The sequence below is a fragment of the Mustela erminea genome, chromosome 4, assembly GCF_009829155.1.
Source record: "Mustela erminea isolate mMusErm1 chromosome 4, mMusErm1.Pri, whole genome shotgun sequence".
In the NCBI taxonomy this organism is placed as follows: Eukaryota; Metazoa; Chordata; class Mammalia; order Carnivora; family Mustelidae; genus Mustela; species Mustela erminea.
The window spans coordinates 12,181,831-12,201,359 of NC_045617.1; the positions used below are offsets into that span (position 1 = coordinate 12,181,831).

The 19,529-nt window shown below is 44.3% G+C and overlaps 1 protein-coding gene across 3 annotated transcripts in view; it reads right to left on the reverse strand.

Moving 5' to 3' along the window:
- Positions 1-4,183: 4,183 nt before the first annotated feature.
- Positions 4,184-19,529, reverse strand: part of SCAF8 (SR-related CTD associated factor 8) — a 189,686-nt gene continuing 174,340 nt past the window's right edge. For all 3 annotated transcript variants that reach the window (XR_004284748.1, XR_004284749.1, XM_032338646.1), the window contains one exon: positions 4,184-4,272. The gene's annotated coding sequence lies outside the window, so the exon portion shown is untranslated. The remainder of the gene's footprint in view (positions 4,273-19,529) is intronic.

Sequence of the window (19,529 nt, forward strand, 5' to 3'; positions counted from 1 at the left end):
ATGTCTTGGGAATAAATTCAGTAATTCTGGGACCCGCATTAAACATTTTAGCTGAAAACCAATAATAACTGATAATGCCTCAGTAGTCAAGCTTTCCGCCTCTAGAATTATCTTCCTCATTCACATCCTTGGACATTTGTGGGCCTCATAGAGAACATTGACATCTGTCTGCTAGAATCATCGATTGCCAGTGCTAGAGCAATCTAGTCCAGCCACCCCTTCACTCATTTAACCGCTCTGTGATCCCCATTCTCAGCCTCTTCCATCTAAAGATAGTTTGGAAGTCCTTTTAACCATCCTTTCCATCTTTGCAAGCCAATGCTCACTTAAGGCTTCTGCTGCCTTAAATCTCTTGTCTTGTTTATTCCTGCTTATTTACTCTTCTCTGTCTGTGTTTTTTGTGCATTCTTTAAAATCAAATCTGGTGGGTCCTCAGATTTCTTGCAATAATGGTTTTTGTGCCTAGCAACTTGCCTGAACTTGACCAATAAAACCTGACCTGACCGCAGGGTCGTAGGGCTTGTAGATATCCTCAGAGAGCGGTTCCGCCGGCCACTCAGTGTTAGGTGATGAGGTTCTAGCTGCGTGAGCTCTGCTGTTACAGCGGCAGTCCCTAGCTGAGGCTCCTCCTGAACTACCAGTGTCGGAGCACGACTGGTTAGAACAAAATGACACACGTCCTGGCCTTAGCCACCTCTTGCCCAGATGGTTCAATGGACTTGCCAGTGGCCTTGGTTAGAAGGGGGAGGGGCCGAGTGTGGATGGCTCAGGACAATCACCAGAAAAACAGATCACAGCAGCACCCCCATGACGGATACCTCGGGCTGGAGCCTTACCAGGGAAAGAAGACAGTGACAGGAGAGACAGGAGCCTTGAGAGAGAAGGTCTCGCAGAAATACGTCTTGGCGAAGGGAAGTGTGGAAGGGTGACGCGCAAAGAGGAAAGAGGGAAACTGAGAGATTGCTCAGGCTGTGCCTCTCGCTGATCTCCTTCCATACTGGGACGCCGCATGCAGATCTCCCATGCATGTTTGAAGAGAAGCTTTTAGAAACCCTGGAGTATATGTGCGCAAGGTTGGCGGCGGACGGTTGCAGGCAAGTGTGTACACGCGTGCTTGTGTGCGTGCACGTGTGTGTGTTTGTAAGGTAGGGCTGCCCATAGGGCAGGGTGGCTGGCCCTTGTCTGTTTCTTCTCCACTGGCTCAGACGTTCAGGTGAGCAGGCGGGGCTGGAATGGGGAACCGGCCCAACGCAAAGACAGGATCTACCCCTCCGTGTGCACCCTTGAAATCTCAAGGAGTTCAAAGAGGTAACAAAAGGTGCGTGTGCCCAGTGTGAGTTTGATACACGTGAAAATATACACACAACAGTTTACCTTCCAGAATTTTTCAGCGCAAATGAGTAAGCTGGTCCTAACACCGTGACCACAGAGAATGTCAAACGGTTAAGCTCCGGTCCCTTAGTGGGCACGGAAAAATGGTTTATCTTGGATCCGTGAGCAACCATTAAGGCAATGAGGAAGTCATAGAAGGAGGAACCATCCAAAACAAAAGTTTCAAGGTCACGGAGAATTTTTCTTCTCATCCAAGCACAACAGAATCTCATGAATGTCAGACCATGAGCACAGGCTGGAAAATTCCACAGAAATGGAATTTTCTAGATGTGAGATCGTCATTCCAGAGCCTCAGTTCACAGAGGTTTTCACCTCAAATTAATCTGTGAGGATCACACAAGCAGCTGAGGGGTGCTCTTAAATTAGAGCACTTCACAGAAAGAGAGCAAAATTGACTATCGATCTCACCTTACCTGAAACCAGCCCTTTTTTAGGACTTAGGGGAGGGGGGGAGCTAATCTCCAAGAAGACCATTTTCATTTTAGCTCAGTATTTGACTTTGATACTCATATAAAAAATTCAATAGCAATACGTGTTAAAAGAACTTATTCAAAAATAGAAATTCAGACAAAGGGTAGCCCCACAAAATAGTGATAAGGAGGCACACCCTTCTCAATATACCTCAAAAATGACCCTTATGGGGGTGCCTGGCTGGCTCAGTGGGTTAAAGCCTCTGCCTTTGGCTCAGGTCATGATCCCGCGGCCCTGGGATCGAGCCCTGCATCAGGCTCCTGCTCAGTGGGGAGCCTGCTTCTCTCTCTCTTTGCCTGCCTCTCTGCCTACTTGTGATCTCTGTCAAATAAATAAATAAAATCTTAAAAAAAAAAATGACCCTTACGATCGAGCCCCACATCAGGCTCTCTGCTTGGCAGGGAGTCTGCTTCCCCTTCTCTGCCAGTCTCTCTGCCTACTTGCGATCTCTGTCAAATAAATAAATAAAATCTTTTTTTTTTAAATGACCCTTATGTTTTTTCTATAGGAGTGGGAGGTGCTTTGGTCTGAATGTTTGTGTCTCCCCTCCCCAAAGTCATATATTAAAATCCTAACGTCAAGGTATTAGGAGGGGAGGCCACTGGGAGGTGACTGGATTATGAGGGTGGCGCCCTCCTGATTAGGATTAGTGGCCTTACAAAAGAGACCCTGGGAGCTCGCTTGCCCCTTGTACCACGTGGGGAACCCTGGGAAGGCAAAGTTGCGAGGAAGCAGGCTCTCACCAGACACCAAATCTGTGCGTCCATGACCTGGGACTTCTCAGCCTCTAGAATTGTGAGAAATAATGTGTATTGCTCCTAAGCCATTGAGTTTAAGCATTTTTGTTATAGCAGCCCAAACAAACGAACACAGGCTTTATAGGAACCTAAAATGGACTTCAGAAACCTCTAAAGGGCCTATACACTTACAAGCATCTCGAATCAAAGCAGTGGTGATGCCTTCCCAGCCTGGCGATCCTACTGTTTAATGAAGAGCAAGTGAGGAAACCCCTAACATTTCACAAAATATTCTACTTCCATTCAGCTTTCTTCAGCCAAACGTTCTAAAATTTCCAGAAAAGAACCACTACCTACAAATCACTGGTGTATTTGCCCGGCACTTATCTTCAAGGGAAAACACCCAGGTTCATTGAATTTAGTCCTTAGTGAGCACTAGTAATAGATAGAACGTACACGGCTCGTCCCCCTACCTGCTACTCTCTCTGGTACTTCATACACCTTATTGCTCTCAACATACACAAACCCTGTGATGTACGAAATTTTGTGACCCTCATTTTATAGAGAAGGGAAGTAAGGTGGGAGGTGGTCTAACCCAGTCAGAAGCAATAGAACTGAGATCCTGGGCAGGGAGGCTCCAGGGACTGTGCCCTTGACCACTATGTTCTACCACCTCAAGAGTAAGGGAGTCCTAGACTAGAAAAGCGCCCAGTCCGGCAGGAGGGCGAGAAAAGTAAAAGGGAAACATGGCCGCGATGTGGTGAGTGTAAGACGGAGGTATGTGCAAGGGCTTCGGGCATACACGGGAGGCAGCAGCCTGGAATGGTGGGTTCCAGAAAGGCTGCCCAGAGGCACTGTCACATGAGGGCATCTTGCGAGGTTGGGGGAAGAAGGGGCTGGAGATCACGCCAGATAAAGATGGGTAAGAGCAAAGACACGGAGGGACCCAACGCATGACGGGTCCCAGGGTGAGAAAGGAGTGTGAGCGTGTAGGCTGAGGAGGGGGTGGGGACTGCGTCACAGAGCCTTGAAAGTCAGGTTGGGAAGCTGCGTTTAACCTTGAGGGAGATGCGAGCCACTCAGGGCCATTCTCAGGGGAGGGCCATGGTGGGACAAGCATCTGTTTTACAGGGAAGGTAGAGCAGGCCACGGAAACTGATCAGAATGTCAACGCAATGGGCCAGATGAGCCCGGGAGAAATGAGCTAGGAGAAGGCCACTGCTGACGTCACCTTCCTTTGCTCTCTACACCAGCACCCATGTGACAGCCCCTGAATTGTATGGAAGCTCAATCCATGCTCATTTTGAAAACAAAGGGAGTCCTTTCTAACACTTGGGTGGGGGGAGGGGAGAGCTTAGCTTTCTGATTTTCTTCTCCATCAGAATCTCTGTAGAGGGCAAAGCCTAGAGAGAACACGCAAGAAGCTTCTGATACCCTCTCCACACCAAGCATTTGACTTTTCCTAGACATCTGAAAACATTGTAAATTTAAGGCCAAAGCAGGTCAGATGTTCCCTATCATCCGGCTAACTTCAGGACAGCTTGCACACTAGGAGCTGGTGGCCAATGGAATTCGCTACTGACCTTCTTAAATTTAATCCAGACAGCCAGAGGGGAGAGACTCCATATTCTGCTAGGCTTAGAAGCTCCATGATCCTCTGAGCCACTCTGTCCTGGAAAGAAACAAGTTGGTTCGTTAAATCACCTGCGTGTGAATTATAAATTCCCACCACATGAAATCAAATGCTCACATTTCGTGGGCAAAATGAAGTACGATTCCAAAACAAATTACTGTGACAATTTGTGCAAAAGCTTGATTTTTGAGGCTTAATTGATCTCACTTAACAACCTGACTCGTTGGCCCTCAGGCCAGTGAAACACTGGTTGAGAGCTTCTACATGAGAGTAGCAAGAAACTGTTAGAGGAAAGGGTTCAGGCACCGTACTTGATTCAGACTCTGCAAAGGCAATAGGTTTCCATTGGACTGTTATCTCCTCAATGGCCAATGCACTCCCGGGAGCATAAAATGAAGGACTCCAAGGTTCGTGTTTGGGATCACAGAATTTCGAGGACGGGTGAGATTCTCCTTTTCATAGATGAAGAAGTGACACCTGCAGAGGCTGCCCCGCCCCCAGTTACTACTGGAATCAGACGTTCACCAACCAGTGTCTTTCTGCTACGATAGAATTTAGTACCTCTGAAGTGAGAGCTCTCATAAAGACTTTTGAGTCACAAAGCCTTCCATGTTCATGTTAAGTTTAAACTTACTTTATAAACTTTTTAAAACGTGGAAGTAATTTTCATTTTAGAAATTCTAATAAGCTCAAGTCTTTACTTTTCATGGAGAAATGAGTCCCAGGCCAGAGTAGGACAAAAAGCACTCTCCCCTGTGACCTTCCCATAGTTTCAACCTGTTCCTGGAGGGCACTTTGTCCCTGGCTCCATGGCAACTCAGAAAAGCTTAAAGTACTTCGGCTGGCTGAGGCCTTAGGCTAATAGACTTCAAACCCTCATTACCTTTAAAACACACACACACACACACACCCCAACACACACACACCAACACACCCCCAAAAAACTGCAGCACAGTCAGACAGTGAATTAAAGGGGCAGCTAGTCTAGAAAATCCTAAAGAAACATATGTTAGTCGAGCATCTGTTGGAGCTAAGCCCTGTGTTTCCTCCCTGAAATACATATCTCACTCAGTTCTTAAAATTGCCAGGCAAGGTATAAAGACTCAGGCTGAGTTCCTCCCCCCAGCAAATATTTCCCTGAGCATCTGCTCCACGCCAGGCACCAAAGTATACAAAGGAGATATAGACATACGTTGTTTCCTGTCTGCAGTGAGGTCACTGTCTAACAGGGATGGGGGAGACGGAGTCAGGTGCACTGACTAGCATTGTGTTGTTCAAACAAGAGCTTGAGACTTGTTACATGATCATGAAATTAATGTAGTGGGTCTTTATCAGCATAAAGAAAAACAAATGAATGAACAAATAAATAAAGTAGAAGAGCAGGGCACAGAGTAAGGAATGTCAACACGTACGAGGTAAGGAAACTCCCACAGATGGACGTCATGTATCTGTATCGATTGTGTATATGTCTGTGTGCACTGGTTTGCAGTGTAAGATAGATTTCCTTCTGTGGGTCATGGTGAGAAAAAGTGCGAAAGCTCTCCAGTGACAGAACAAAGTGACAAGTGCTCTATGAGAAGTTCATGCAATATGATATGGTGAGGGCAAAGAGGAGTCAGCGAGTGTCCTGTCCGTGGGTAGAACTATTAGCACCTGGCTCCAGAGGGAGAACTTCTCCTAACAGCGAAGTTCTTTTAAGGATGGGATGTCCAAACCTAACAGTGCACAGCATTAGGACATGCTCGGCAAGGACTGGTATGAAGCTTCCAGGACTAGAGGGAGGGGTCTCTTCTGCAACACCAGAAAGAAGGTGAGTACCTCTGTGGCCAAGAGAGGGCACAATATTAGTTCTGTGTTTGCACAATGCAGCCAGGCTCAAGAAGAGGTAATTAATCCTCAAGAAGATGGAACCCATATCTAGCCCTGATTGCTAGATGTGTGCAAGCTGCTGGAAGGTCCACCAGCACCAGCTAGGTCTGGAATGAATTCCCATCATCCCACTGTGGAGAGTGAGTGGGAGATAGCCTCTGGAGTCTGGAAGGAGATGCGAAGTTGGAGGTGAGGCCCTTTTTGTGATCTTACGCTCAAGAGCAGCAGATGCCAGGTTACTGCAATCTCCCTTATCAGGATCGAATCATTAAGTTTTCTATTCTTTTAATATCTTCAGATATTCTAGATACCACGTTATTGTTTGAGGATCAGTGGCAATCCACTAGACTGCCATGCAGAGATACCTTCCTCAGGTTCCGAGTGAGGATTCAGGGCAAGAGAATTAAAGACCTTCCTATGTGAGGCTCTCCAACATGGGAATTAAGTGACTGCAACAAGACATAGCTCAGGGGCTACCCTACAACCCAGCGATCACACTACTGGGTATTTACCCTAAAGATACAAATGCAGTGATCTGAAGGGGCACGTGCACCTGAATGTTTATAGCAGCAATGTCCACAATAGCCAAACTATGGAAAGAGCTTAGATCTCCATCAACAGATGAATGGATAAAGATGTCACACACACACACACACACACACACACACACACACACACACGATGGAATACTATGCAGCCATCAAAAAAGAAATCTTGCCATTTGCAATGATATGCGTGGAACAAGAAATTATTCTGCTGAGTGAAATAAGTCAATCAGAGAAAGACAATTATATGATCTCACTGACATGAGGAATCTGAGAAACAAGACAGAGGGTCATAGGGGAAGGGAGGAGTAAATGAAACAAGATGAAACCAGAGAGGGAGACAAACCATAAGAGACTCTTAATCTCCAGAAACAAGCTGAGGGTTGCTGGAGGGGAGGGGAATGGGAGGGATGGGGTGGCTGGGTGATGGACATTGGGGAGGGTATGTGCTATGGTGAGTGCTCTGAATGAATCACAGACCTGTACCCTGGAAACAAATAATATATTATATGTTAATTTTTTAAAAAGTAGCTCAGGGGGCAGTCAAATCCAATATTTATTTTGGTGATTTGGTTTTTGCATATTTATCATTTAATAAGCAATTACATGGCTTGATGTCAAGATTAATTATTATGTATATTATTTAATCCACATTTCCCTTGTACAGACTTGTGATAATAAAGATGACAAAGTATTTTTTTTTTTTTAAATAATCTCTCTACCCAACATGGGGCTCAAACTTACAACCCTGAGATCAAAGAGTCACATTCTCTACCAACTGAGCCAGCCAGATGCTCCCAGACTTACAACAAGAACTGGGTACTACAGAAAATAAGTAGCCCCCCAAAATATATAGAAAACTAACAACTAGATGTCTATGTTTTTGTTTCCTCACCTATCATGTGTGACAGAACCATACAAAAAATAAGGTCTTTCCTAAGCCCCCCCTTTGCTATAGGTGATGGTTAAAGAAAGAATACTAGCATATGTTGAAAGCAGAATAAATAACTAGGGTATGAATATTTATTCTATTAAAAACAAATTAAATAGTTGATGTCAAAGTGCTTCATGAACTACATGGCATTCTGTAAGTCCTAACCCTTTTTAGTTATTATCAATGCCAATAAATTACTGCCACGTAAAAAGTTAAAAGCGTTAGCGCCCACAAGTAAGTAACATTGTATTTGATGCTTCCCGAGTATGTTGTTTTTCATATATCTTTAGTTTTAAAACCAAGGACTCAGGTGTCACTAACATTTTCAAGGGTTACAATAAAAAGGCAGAAAGTTTAATAAATAATTGTTCCTCGTTAAGAGAAGTACAGATCGACTTTGATTAGTAACTATGACCTTCACTGTACAGATAGAGAAGTAGAGGGATTTGTCTGGCATCACACAGAATCAGAATAAAAGTCAGACCCCCTGTGACAGCAGAGTCCTTGCATCTTTTTTTTTTTTTAAGATTTTATTTATTTATTTTGACAAAGATCACAAGTTGGCAGAGAGGCAGGCAGAGAGAGGGGGGAAGCAAGCTCCCTGCTGAGCAGAGAGCCCAACGCAGGGCTTGATCCCAGGACCCCAAGATCACGACCTGAGCCAAAGGCAAAGGCCTTAACCCACTGAGCCACCCAGGCACCCCCAGAGTTCTTGCATCTTAACTTCTAACCTCACTCATGATCTTGGTTGTTTGTCTGCTTTTTCATACACAGCCAGGAGCTGTTTTCTATTCTTTGTCCAGAATAGAGATGGTCATATGCAGTGTAACAATTATATATCATAATCACACACATCACAGAATCAACGGTATCATAGAATGAAAAGCTCTCCCTGAACATCAGCAAGACAAATTCATCTTTTCTGTTGCTAAGTCGAGATTCAAAAGTTTTTTGGCTCCTCAGAGTTTTAAATTTTGTTTTGATTTGTTTTTGGTTTTGCCATGTTTTAACTAACATCAGGTGTCACAACCTTGTGTTTGGAGGGAAAGTCTCAAAATAATATCTCACACAAGAAAGGTAACTAAAGTGGGTGTGTTGCTGGTATAATTTAACTTAAATATGTTAAGTTCTACTTAAAGATTATTCAGCAGATAAGTTTTATGGGGGTGGAGGAAGTACCTGCACTTTCAAAAAGTAGTAAAAGATATATTCAATGGTTTTAAATGTGTGAGATTAAACTTCCTAATCTAGAGATGTACATTTGGGTGGTAAAACTATTGAAAGTTAAACCCAGGGGCACCTGGGTGGCTTAGTTGGTTAAGCAGCTGCCTTCAGCTCAGGTCATGATCCCAGCATCCTGGGATCGAGCCCCACATCAGGCTCCCTGCCCAGTGGAGAGCCTGCTTCTCCCTCTGCCTCTACCTACTTGTGCTCTCTCTGTACCTCTCTGTCAAATAAATAAATAAAATCTTAAAAAAAAAAAAAGCTAAACCCAAGGAAATATTACCATAGAAGTTCAGCTGAAGAATTACTTGTAGGAGAGGAGGGGGCCTGTGATGGGGGTGGAACACCTGGAAGGGACTTGCAGGGTAGTAGCAAAGTTCTATTCCTTGACTTGGTTGGTGTACCCTTACGGTAATTCATAAACCCTCGCACTTGATCTGTGGGGCTTTCTGTATTGGCAGGGTTTTTTGTTTTTGTTTATTTATTTTTTTTCTTTCTAGACCAAAGGGATTTTCATAAATAAAGTATTTGTTTTAAAATTTGGAACTAACAATACATTGATCAATTACTTGTTGTTTTCAGGTCTGGTAGGACAGAGAGAAAATGAAAGCATATGTTCCCTTTTAGGTTTTAATCAAGTTCGGAGCAGCTCAGAATTTCCTTTCTCAGTAGGCATGGTCAAGATAAACCCCAGGCAAATTCTACGGAACAACAAACCAGGGCCGGCGGTCCCATTTACAGCAGAATACCTGGGTCTGGGCTCCCAGCCAGCACGGCAAAGGCCTCTGCGGTACCTCCTGGCCTGGGTCCACGGACAGGAAAAGCAAGCACGTTACAGAGGACACAAGCCGTGGTTATGCGATTCTAGTTCTCCGGAGTCTAACTCCGCTCCTGTTTCTGTGGCTGAATAAAATGATTTGCCCTCTCTGTTTATTTGCACAGAGGGCTGTTCAACAGAGGGGCCCAAAGGGTGGGGAAAGGCATGGCCATGCGGACTAGAATGATTTCCAATCACAATAAACACACCCAAAGACGGAGGAAGATGGCAAGTGATGTACTTCCCTTCTAACATTCTTTCAAATAAATGCAGGGCCCTGGAGGAGGCAGCCTGACATGTTTCCACTGGATGAGTTAAGCGTGGAGAAGCACGACGCTTTGCGCTCTATCTGCGCTATGCCCAGGCCCCATTCCAGACCCCAGTATGGCAACTGGCTCCCAAGGGCCTGAGAATCTGGACCCCGTCCACAATGCCAAGCCGCCTGGGCTGCTGGGAAATTCATGAGGCTCCCATCTCCTCCATCGGCCCTTGGCAGTTGGACATCAGGGAAGATGCTCCTCTCTGACACATTCTGCCAAACCTCCCTCATCTGCCAATGGAGTCGCAGACCACTGAGCAGTGCTGTGATGGCTTAGATGCCCCAGCCATGCCAGGCCACAGCTGGGACCGAGCCAAACCTACATTCTGGTCCGTGGTCACACTTTGAAGCAATTTCCCCAGAAGCATGTGAGCCAAATCCACACAAATTTTAAGTAATATATAATTGTTGGGAAAGAATAGGGGGGATTATCTTTTCTTTGTCGGCTTCTATGAATTCCTCCCCTCGAATGGCTAAGTCCACGTGTCACTCCACATTACTCACTTTGAACAATACGCGGAAACGCGGAGCACCAAGGCACAGGACACACTACACACTGTGAAGCCATAAAACGTAAACACCAACAAGAAGCTGAATTCTCCCATTGCTGTCCAAATGCAGTATAAGAGCATAATCCCTCAAGTCCCATAAAAGGAGGAAAAACTTCTCTCATTTTCGATATGAAAAGACACCCTCCCCCACCCACCTACCACACATCCAATACTAATGACCTGGCCATGGAAGGGAAAGTCTATCAAATTCCCATCTTAGACAGCTTATTTATTTGTTGTTCAAAGCAACCGTCTATGAGTATGTTGTGCTGAAGCATAAGAGGGATATACAATAGCTTTACACGGTGGTCTGTTGCTATTACTAATGTCCCCTAGAGTTGTGCAGTGCGCAACCTGTTTAGACTACATATGGCAGCCCTGATTATTCTTATAGCATCAGAATATAGTCTTTACTTGTACATTTGCATATTATGGGTACTATAAGAGTAATATTTATATTTCTTATGCCATATAAATCTGTTCCTTCTGTCACATACCCATGTACATCCTATTTGTTTATCAACTCTTACACACTAAGTTTCATTATTCTAAACCAACAATACTAAGCTAATTATGGTTAGAGCCTAAGTGTGAGGTTCTTTCTCTTTTTTAATCTTTGAATTATAAATCTACTTGAAAGTCAGACTGTTTCACCTGAGTTCACTGGGATCATTGATTTTTCCCTCCTTCCCATTCCACTGGTCACCCAAATTGGAGCTGGATTCTAATTCTACCTTATAAATCTCTCTCAAGTCTCTACCCTCTCAAGCCTTCTGGTATCTCCTCCAGCCATTACAATAGTTTTTCAACTGGCCTTCCAACTTCCAGTCTCTTGCAAATCAGTCTGTCACATTATAGCAATGATTTCTTCCTCAAACACAGGTTAAGGTCACTCCTCTGCTTTAGAACATTCAAGGGCTCTATATTCCCCAGGAGATGAAGTCCAAACAAGTCTCTGTAGTACCTGACCAGTCAAAAGTCCAATCAGCTCATCAGTTGGGGTTACAATGACTTCCAATAGCAACCAACATCCAATCATGCATTCGTTCAGTGAAAATCCATTTGGTCCTCTAAACAGCTCAGCAGGATGGAGATGTTACTAGTGTCACAGTGGTGATCATTTTGCAATATACAAAAGTCTCAAAGCAACACACCTTAAACTTACAGGATGTTATGTATCAATTACATCTCAACAAAGTTGGAAAACAAAGTTACAAATAAAGATGGCTTAAACACACACACACACACACACACACACACACACAGTGGGACTCAGAAGAACTGAAGAAAAGTAGTAAGACCCATTCCCAGACCTCGGGGTGTAGTTTGGCCGGAGAGACCAACATGTAAATAAGCAATTCTAACTGACCACCGTGAGTGCAGTGCGGCCCCAAGCTGCCATGCTAATCTCATATCCAACGATGTTCCTGGCCATAAGTATTTGCTTGTTTTTTAGGGCTGCTTGTTTTTGACTTATACTCTAGCAAATTCTTACACTGCGCTGCAATCATGTGTTTTAGTGTCTCTGCTCTCTGCTACACTGAAGGCAGCCCCTCTATTTTAAGAAGGAGCTGTGACTTCTCCAGCTTCTCTCCTACGACTTGGCCCACAATGCAGAATGGTCCATTTCAGCAAGGGAAAACCGGGCCCCCAAGGGCTGGAGCCACTTCCCATCCAAAGCAGGCACTCAGTTGGTCCTGCCTCAGCCTCTGTTTGACTCCTGTAAGCCTGTTTACTCCTCAGTGTGGTGGAAGATGTTCTCGGGGTGGCTGAGCCCAGCCCAGGCCCTCAGTGTGGCAGAGGTGGGGGGAAGCACCAGGAAGGGACGCCAAACTCCTAACAGAGTGGGTTCACTGGGCTTCCCTGCACAGCAAAAGATCCCCGGCCGCTAAGTCCAGCATCTCTTGCTTCTTGAGGTCGGTAACTAAGAATCTGGGTTCCATGGTTTCTAGAAGTGGTTCCCTTTGCCCGAGGCCATTATGTTAAGGCAACTGGCATAATAAATATGAAAGAAGAAATGAGGAATCATACCTGAAATTAAGTACAAATGACTTCCTTCTTTCCTTCCTAAAGATGGAGAAACTAACTTGCATGACTGATAGATGTCATTTTTATATACCTGAATATATTATTAAACAGTCCATTTAAAAAATCCATTTCAACGAAGTGAAATTAATTTGTCATCCATTTCAATCCACAGACGTTTATTCCGGGGGTGCGGGTGGGTGGGGGGCGCGGAACGCAACTCCCTCGAGGCTAAAACTGGTGACTTCTTCAAGAAAAATGAATGGACCAAAGCCCAGGCAACTGAAAGACAGACTGGAGTGTGTATGTTTGCAGAACAGTGTCCGCACATAAATATTTACAAATACAAAGAGAGGTGGCAAACATGGAAGGAAACGTTTGCCCTTGAGATCGGCCTGGAGGGCAGGGCTGGGGCGGGAGGTTTGGGCAGAAGCGGTCATCCCTGGTGCTTGCCCCAGCCCGAGGGGGCAGCAGTGGGAGGTATGGTTTCTTGCCCAAAAGCTGGGATTCCCCAGCTCATCACTGCATGACTGTGAAAGCTCCCAGTCTGCTCAGCTGCCTTCCCATGGAAAGGGGGTGAAGAACCTTACATGCTGGGTGCAGCCTCTGCCTGCTCCTTGAGCCGTGCACTCGCTGGGACCCCTATCTCACTGGCAAAGGACGGGTTAGGAGCCTGCTCCTTCCTTGAAAGATCTGACGTGCTCCTAAGACAGGATTCAGAGACCTGAACTTCTCCTCCTTACTAGCCCAGCTCTGTCTCTGCTCCTCCAGGGGCTGGGGCACGGGGCTGTCAGGCTGCCTCTGCCTGCAGGGCCTGGCATCGGCCAGGTCGGAGTCACTAAGTCAGGATCTTCATCTCAGAAAAGAGAAAACTGGGATTCACAGTGGCTTACCCAAAAGATGTTCAGTAAGTAAAAGCCATCATGGTAAGTTATGGAGAAAACCAAAGAAATGCCGTTCAAGTCTGAGAAAAGCACATTTCAGAGCAGTGGCTTCCCCTCCGCCCAGCCAAGGCCCATCCGAAGCAAAACTGGCTTTCCGTTCCTGCTCTTAAATGAAGTAAACAGCCTCGCTTTTTAAATTCATTACGTAAAATCAGCTCCAGAGAAACAAGGAGCAGGGACTAATAAAGTCTGGGGGTGGGAGGGGGTTTCCAATCTACCAATCTGGCATCTCTGAAACCCACAGACTTTCAAAAAATTCAAGGCGGTGTGTGCCCGGAGAGCAATTTCGTCTTGGAGAGAAAACCCTGTAGTTGGGCAGGAAGAATGTAACAAGGTGCAAGGATCAGCATAAATTTCAACTTCAAAAGGAGAATAATCCCTGTGTCTGTAAACCTCCCCTTCCAGATAAACAACCGGGTCCCCAGATTGGAGATGAGTCATACCCATCCTCAGAGGCTCCCCCAAGCCACACATTACTCTTCTGTCCTCCACGGGCATTTGCATACATCCTAACCTAAACCAGGGCCACTTACAAAAGGGCTTGTGTTTAACTTTATTCTATTGAATTCCAGTGCTTTCTTCCAGCTACCCAATCTGTATGTAATTAAAATCATATGGCAGCAAATGTTGAATGGTATGAAAAGTTTTACCATATGTATACAATTGACTCGCTGTAGAATTTGGCGTGTCTGCAGTGATCCCATTAAGTGGGGCGAGCCTGGCTTATTTTGGAGTATACGTTATATGTTTTGGATCAGTTCTGTTTTTCACTTCTACTCATGCTGTCTGTGATGCTTAACCCTTTGTCAACAGTCTCCAGGTTGTGTTCCTGCCTCTCCACAATGAGGGTCACTGCACCCTAGCCCTAGAACGATTTGTCTCCTGGGAGGAAGGCTCCTTTGAAAATTTTCCATTTTCAGAAGCAAAATTAGCTTTCTCTGTCTTGACAAAGGCCGAGCAGATACCATCAAAGCCTCCAGGATCAAGTGGAACCGAATAGAGAAATTGCAGATGGAATCATTGCTTCCAGATCCTAAAGGCACACTCCTTGAAACTTGAAAGAAGTAATTTTAAGACAAAAAGAGGAAATACTGGACTACTGTAGATAATAAAAATATGAAACTTATGTCCCAAGAGGTAGCAGATACAATATAAAAGGATTGAAGCAGGAGTTAGCAAAGGGCATGCTGACAGATCCACCTTTGAAGAACATTCTTGACATTCTGAGACTGACACGAGGGAGGGAAACCATATCTTTCCGAACTGATCACAAGCCTCCCCCTCCACCCCCCTTCCCTGCCCAACAAAACAGCCTGGATGCCTTTATCAGAGGAAAAATTCTTGCTTAGATGAGCCTCCAACCTGACTCTCTTGGTCACTCTACTGTGACTTGATAGATTTCATAGTTAATATAGCTACATGGTTGCAATTTTGCTTTAAGACATTCTTCAATATAGATTTCAGAATGAGTTGAAGTCTCTTTTAACATGTGACATGAAGAGACACATGTTCTTAATCTGTGCATTTAAAATTGTTTTAGAATTACATCAATGAAACATAGCCTTAAGAAAAGTTGGGTCACCAGTCCTCAGCTGTGAGAGCATAAGAGTAACGCAGAAGAAGAGCTCCCAGGTTGGCGACTATGTGGAGATGTGGGGACGTGGCATGGCCTGGAACCTTGGTACCCTCTCCCCCTATGTCACCTTGTGCATCTCTGCCTCTGACAAAGCCTCTATTCCTGAGACCACTCCTGCTTTGGGAACCTGACCAGATGGAACAGAAGAAGCTGCAAACCCAAGTGGCCTCACCTCAGAGCCATTTTCATAAGATACTATGATGGACTGGATAGTGACTGATCACTGGAGGAGATTCTAGTCACGTGCCAGGACCTTTTGACTTTTACGACTGTTCTGCTACAAGGGATCCATGTTCAAAGACCAGGGGGTGGACGGTAGTACTGTGATTTGAAAGTATGAAAAAGAAAACCGTAGGCTAAAATGGTGTCACTTAGGCTCTGTCACCAAACTGGGGCTTCATGCCTAATCTAATGCAGTTTCAGCATCCCCCAGAAATGAAGAATGGACTGACCACTCAGGAAGTTTCTGGTCAACACCACTGAGGGCATTTGTCCAAGGGGCCCTCTCCATCCCTCAAAGGAAGATGAGATGATCCGCATGATAAGACCCGCTGCTCTTCTCCCCCAGGGAAGGTGACCTTGCCTGAAAGGATCTTTTCTTTCACTAATAAACTCCTTGCCCCACCCTCCTTCCTATAAAAACCTTCCATTTCTTTGCCGCATTCTCAGAGTTCTCCTCTCCTTGCTAGACGAAATGCTGCCCAATCGGTGAATCATTTAATAAAACCAATGAGATCTTTGAACTAAAAATTTTTAAAAAGGCAATGTGGGATAAAACAACTTTCTAGCTGAATGTCTTACAACAAATCAGTTGTTAAAAATCTTTAAAAGAGACTTTTATCTGGAGTTAAAAAAAAATGCAAGAAAAAAGAAAAAAAAGAATAGAAAAAGAAAGGAGCTTTGGAAAACATGAGTTTGTTGCTAGAGGGGGGAGTCCTGCTAAGCGGCTGTAAGGAGAAGACGAAGGCAAAGGTACCCAGCATCCTGGGAAAGGGAGTCCCAGACAGAAATGTCCTCAATTCTTTCATCAGATCAAGTTCCCCAACCAGAACTCAAATCCTGGGGCTCAGCATAGAATATGAAGGTCCAGACCCCTGAGATTAGAAAAATGAATCTAAAGAATTAATCCCTTAAAACAGGAAAGTATTGTGAAGTGTTTAAAGATTGCTTTGGAGGGGTGCCTGGGTGACTCAGTCATTAAGCATCTGCCTTCAGCTCAGGTCATGATCCCAGGGGCCTGGAATCAAGCCCCAGATCAGGCTCTCCGCTCAGCAGGGAGCCTGCTTCTCCCTCTCCCACTCCCCCTGCTTGTGTTCCCTCTCTCGCTGTTGTCTCTCTGTGTCAAATAAATAAAATTAGGAAGAAAAAAAAAGTATTGTTTTGGAGACAAATGTCATATTTGCAGCTTTGGGCTCATGGTAAATAATGAAAAACATGAGAGTTGACCAGTGGAGTGAAAGAGCAAATAGAAAAAAGAAAAGTAGGAAGACGTTATAGTGGGAATAATGGGGAAAGGAAAAATGGGTAATGAGTAGAGACCTCACTAGCTGGAGAGAGGAGCTCCAGATGGTAACTAAGGCTGGTCCGTGGGACTTCCTGACAAGTGCATCGCGTCCATGAAGACCATCACTTGCGTGTGCCTCTCGCCTGCAGCATGGCCCCCTCACACACGTTCAAGATGCAGGGAGGAAAGGGCTGAGCTTCTCAATCTACAGATGAAGAAACCAAGGCTCACATGAGCCCCCAAGTCACCACATTAGTCAGCGACCTCTTTGACTTGAGTCTTGGGCTCTTTTTCCAGTAAAGTGCCATGATTTGTTTGTTTGTTTGTTTGTTTGTGTTTTGTTTTGTTTTGTTTTTGAGAGAGAAAGAGAGCATGAGTTGGGAGAAAGGGGAGACAGAGGGAGAAGGAGAGACAGAATCTCAAACAGACTCCCCACTGAGCCTGGAGTCCAATGCAGGGCTCCATCTCATGACCCTGAGATGATGACCTGAGCTGAAACTGCGAGTCAGACATTTAATCAATGGAGCCACACAGGCACCCCCGGTGCTATGATTCTTGACACATTAAACAATTTGAAGAAAAAAGTTTTAAAAATGTTTTTTCACCATTTTCTCCTTTCTTACATCTATTACAGAAAAATAAGTGGGCTCCAAATGTCTTTCTCCACTTTGGAAGATGTAATTAAATCATTAGAATAGAAGTAACTAATTTAGGTGATTGATCAGATTATTTCTGAAATGATACCATCGTCTCCCACACCCCCATTCCTCATTTCATTATCTAGGTAGAACTAAAAGTTTGGGGGAGATGGTAGTGTCTTTCAGGAGGCTAGAGTGAAAAGTCTTTCTTTCGTGTTCTATGTCTTTCACTAAAGGCAAAATGGGGAAATGTCATATTCCATCTGGGGACTCACCACTGGGACCAGTAAGGATTTAAGGGGCACACAAAGGCTTTCTTTGGCATCAGGTAGAGTTACGAACCTATCTGAGGAAACCAGATGGAAAGAACAGTAGATGCCAAATGTACTGTACAAAAGAAACAAATACTGCATTTATCACAATCTCGATTCTAAAAATAAAAGAATCGACTTGGGCACCCAAGTGTCTCAGGGCAGGGTAGGTGAAATGATCCCATAGATTAGCCAGAGTACTTAGTCTTATCTCTTTTCCATGAATTAGTTCTTAATGTTTTTCTGACTTTCTCCTGCTCTGGCTGTTACTGTAGTGTGTGTGAGTGGTCCTTAGATGAGAAAGCCCATTACAAGTCAGTTCCCTGTTAATTCAATATATTTTAGGACTTTTTTCCCTTACCTAATAAAATATAGTATTTTGATCTTGAATATTTTTTCCCAAATAACCAAATAGGTGCAATTTCTTTCATAACTTCTTGGTTCAACTTGAGTTTGTGTGCCCTTATTTCCACGGATTCCAAAGAGTTGAATAATAGGAGATCTTGCATTTTCCAGCTCCCTATAAGTTAGAACATAAGGAAACGAGGCTTAAATTGAACTAAGAAAGTATTAATTCAGAAATAAGAATTATTTCCAGACCATTCCAAAGGGTTCAGTCTCCACAACCTTATCAAGTTAAGTGCCTTAACTGATACAGAAGCATAAGATGCTTTAACCTAAATAACTACTCTGTATTATCCTGAGAGAGTATCCGAAATTTTTGAATCCATCATCTCTGCAGGCTGGGAAAAATGTTCTGCAGATCACTACAGGAGATGGTTAAACTGAGCACAGGTAGATGACCGGAGGGGCGGCAGAATCCGCCTGAAGCCAGAAGCGTGAGGCTGTTCTTTGTGTGGGGTAATCCCATTAAGGAGCTCCTCCAACAACAGTCTAGCCTTGAAGTGAGCGGCTGAATGATGGTCCGTGATCCTAAGTGTCACTTAACTATTTAAGAAAAACTCCAGTCTCAACTCAAGGGCTCATTCGCATAGTCAAACATTGAGCATGGAGGGCCCTCCAAGGAACCCACTTTCCTGACAGCCCGGGTTCAAGTAGTTACAGAGTGCTCCTCAGAGAAAGGGGCCTTGGCCTTATTTGGCAGAAGCAATTTACTTTGGTCACGAGAAACTCCCTCTGTCTAGACTATGGTGTTGATCCCAAGAGTGGGGATGAAGAGGAAATCATCTGCGACTTGCTTGCCAAGGTAAAGACCTCAGGTTCACTCTCATAGCAATTATAATCAGTCTCAAGACATCTTTTGTGTAACAGGGGATGCTGAGACAGCTGCTACTTCATTAGTCAAGAAAATGGAACAGAAACCTCTTGTGAGTAGAGCATCCCGTGGCTGACACCGACTCGGTCCCCCCGTGGAGGGCCCATTTAGATGAATGGAAATGCTTTTTTGTCCAGTAATTCTATCAATTACTGTCAGAAAGATGTTCAAATCCCCAACTACAATTGTAGGCTTTTCACTCCCTTAAATTCTGTCAATGCTTTCTTCATGTATTTTAAGCTCTATTCCTAGATACAGACTTATGATTGCGATGTGTTCCTGGAAAATTGTCCCTTTTATCCCTGATAATATTTACCATTCTGAAGTCTATTATCTTGTATTAGTATGGGCACTCCAGTTTTCTAAACCATACCATTTGTAGGACATAATTACTCCATTGTTTTCCCTTTAACCTATCTATATTTATATTTAAAGACAGCATATCTTTGGATCTCCCCCCCCAATCTAACAATCTCTGCCTTTAAATTGGAGTATTTAGTCCACTTACATTTAATGTTAATTATTGATGTGATTGGATTTAAATCTGCTACTCTGATTTGTTTTCTATTTGTCCCAACTGTTAATTTTTTTAATTGCTCTGCTCCCCTTTTCATACATTTTTCTGGAATAAATTTTCTTTCTTAGAATTCCATTCTCATTTATCTTCTGCTTTTTTAGCTGTGCATCTGCATTTTCTTCAGAA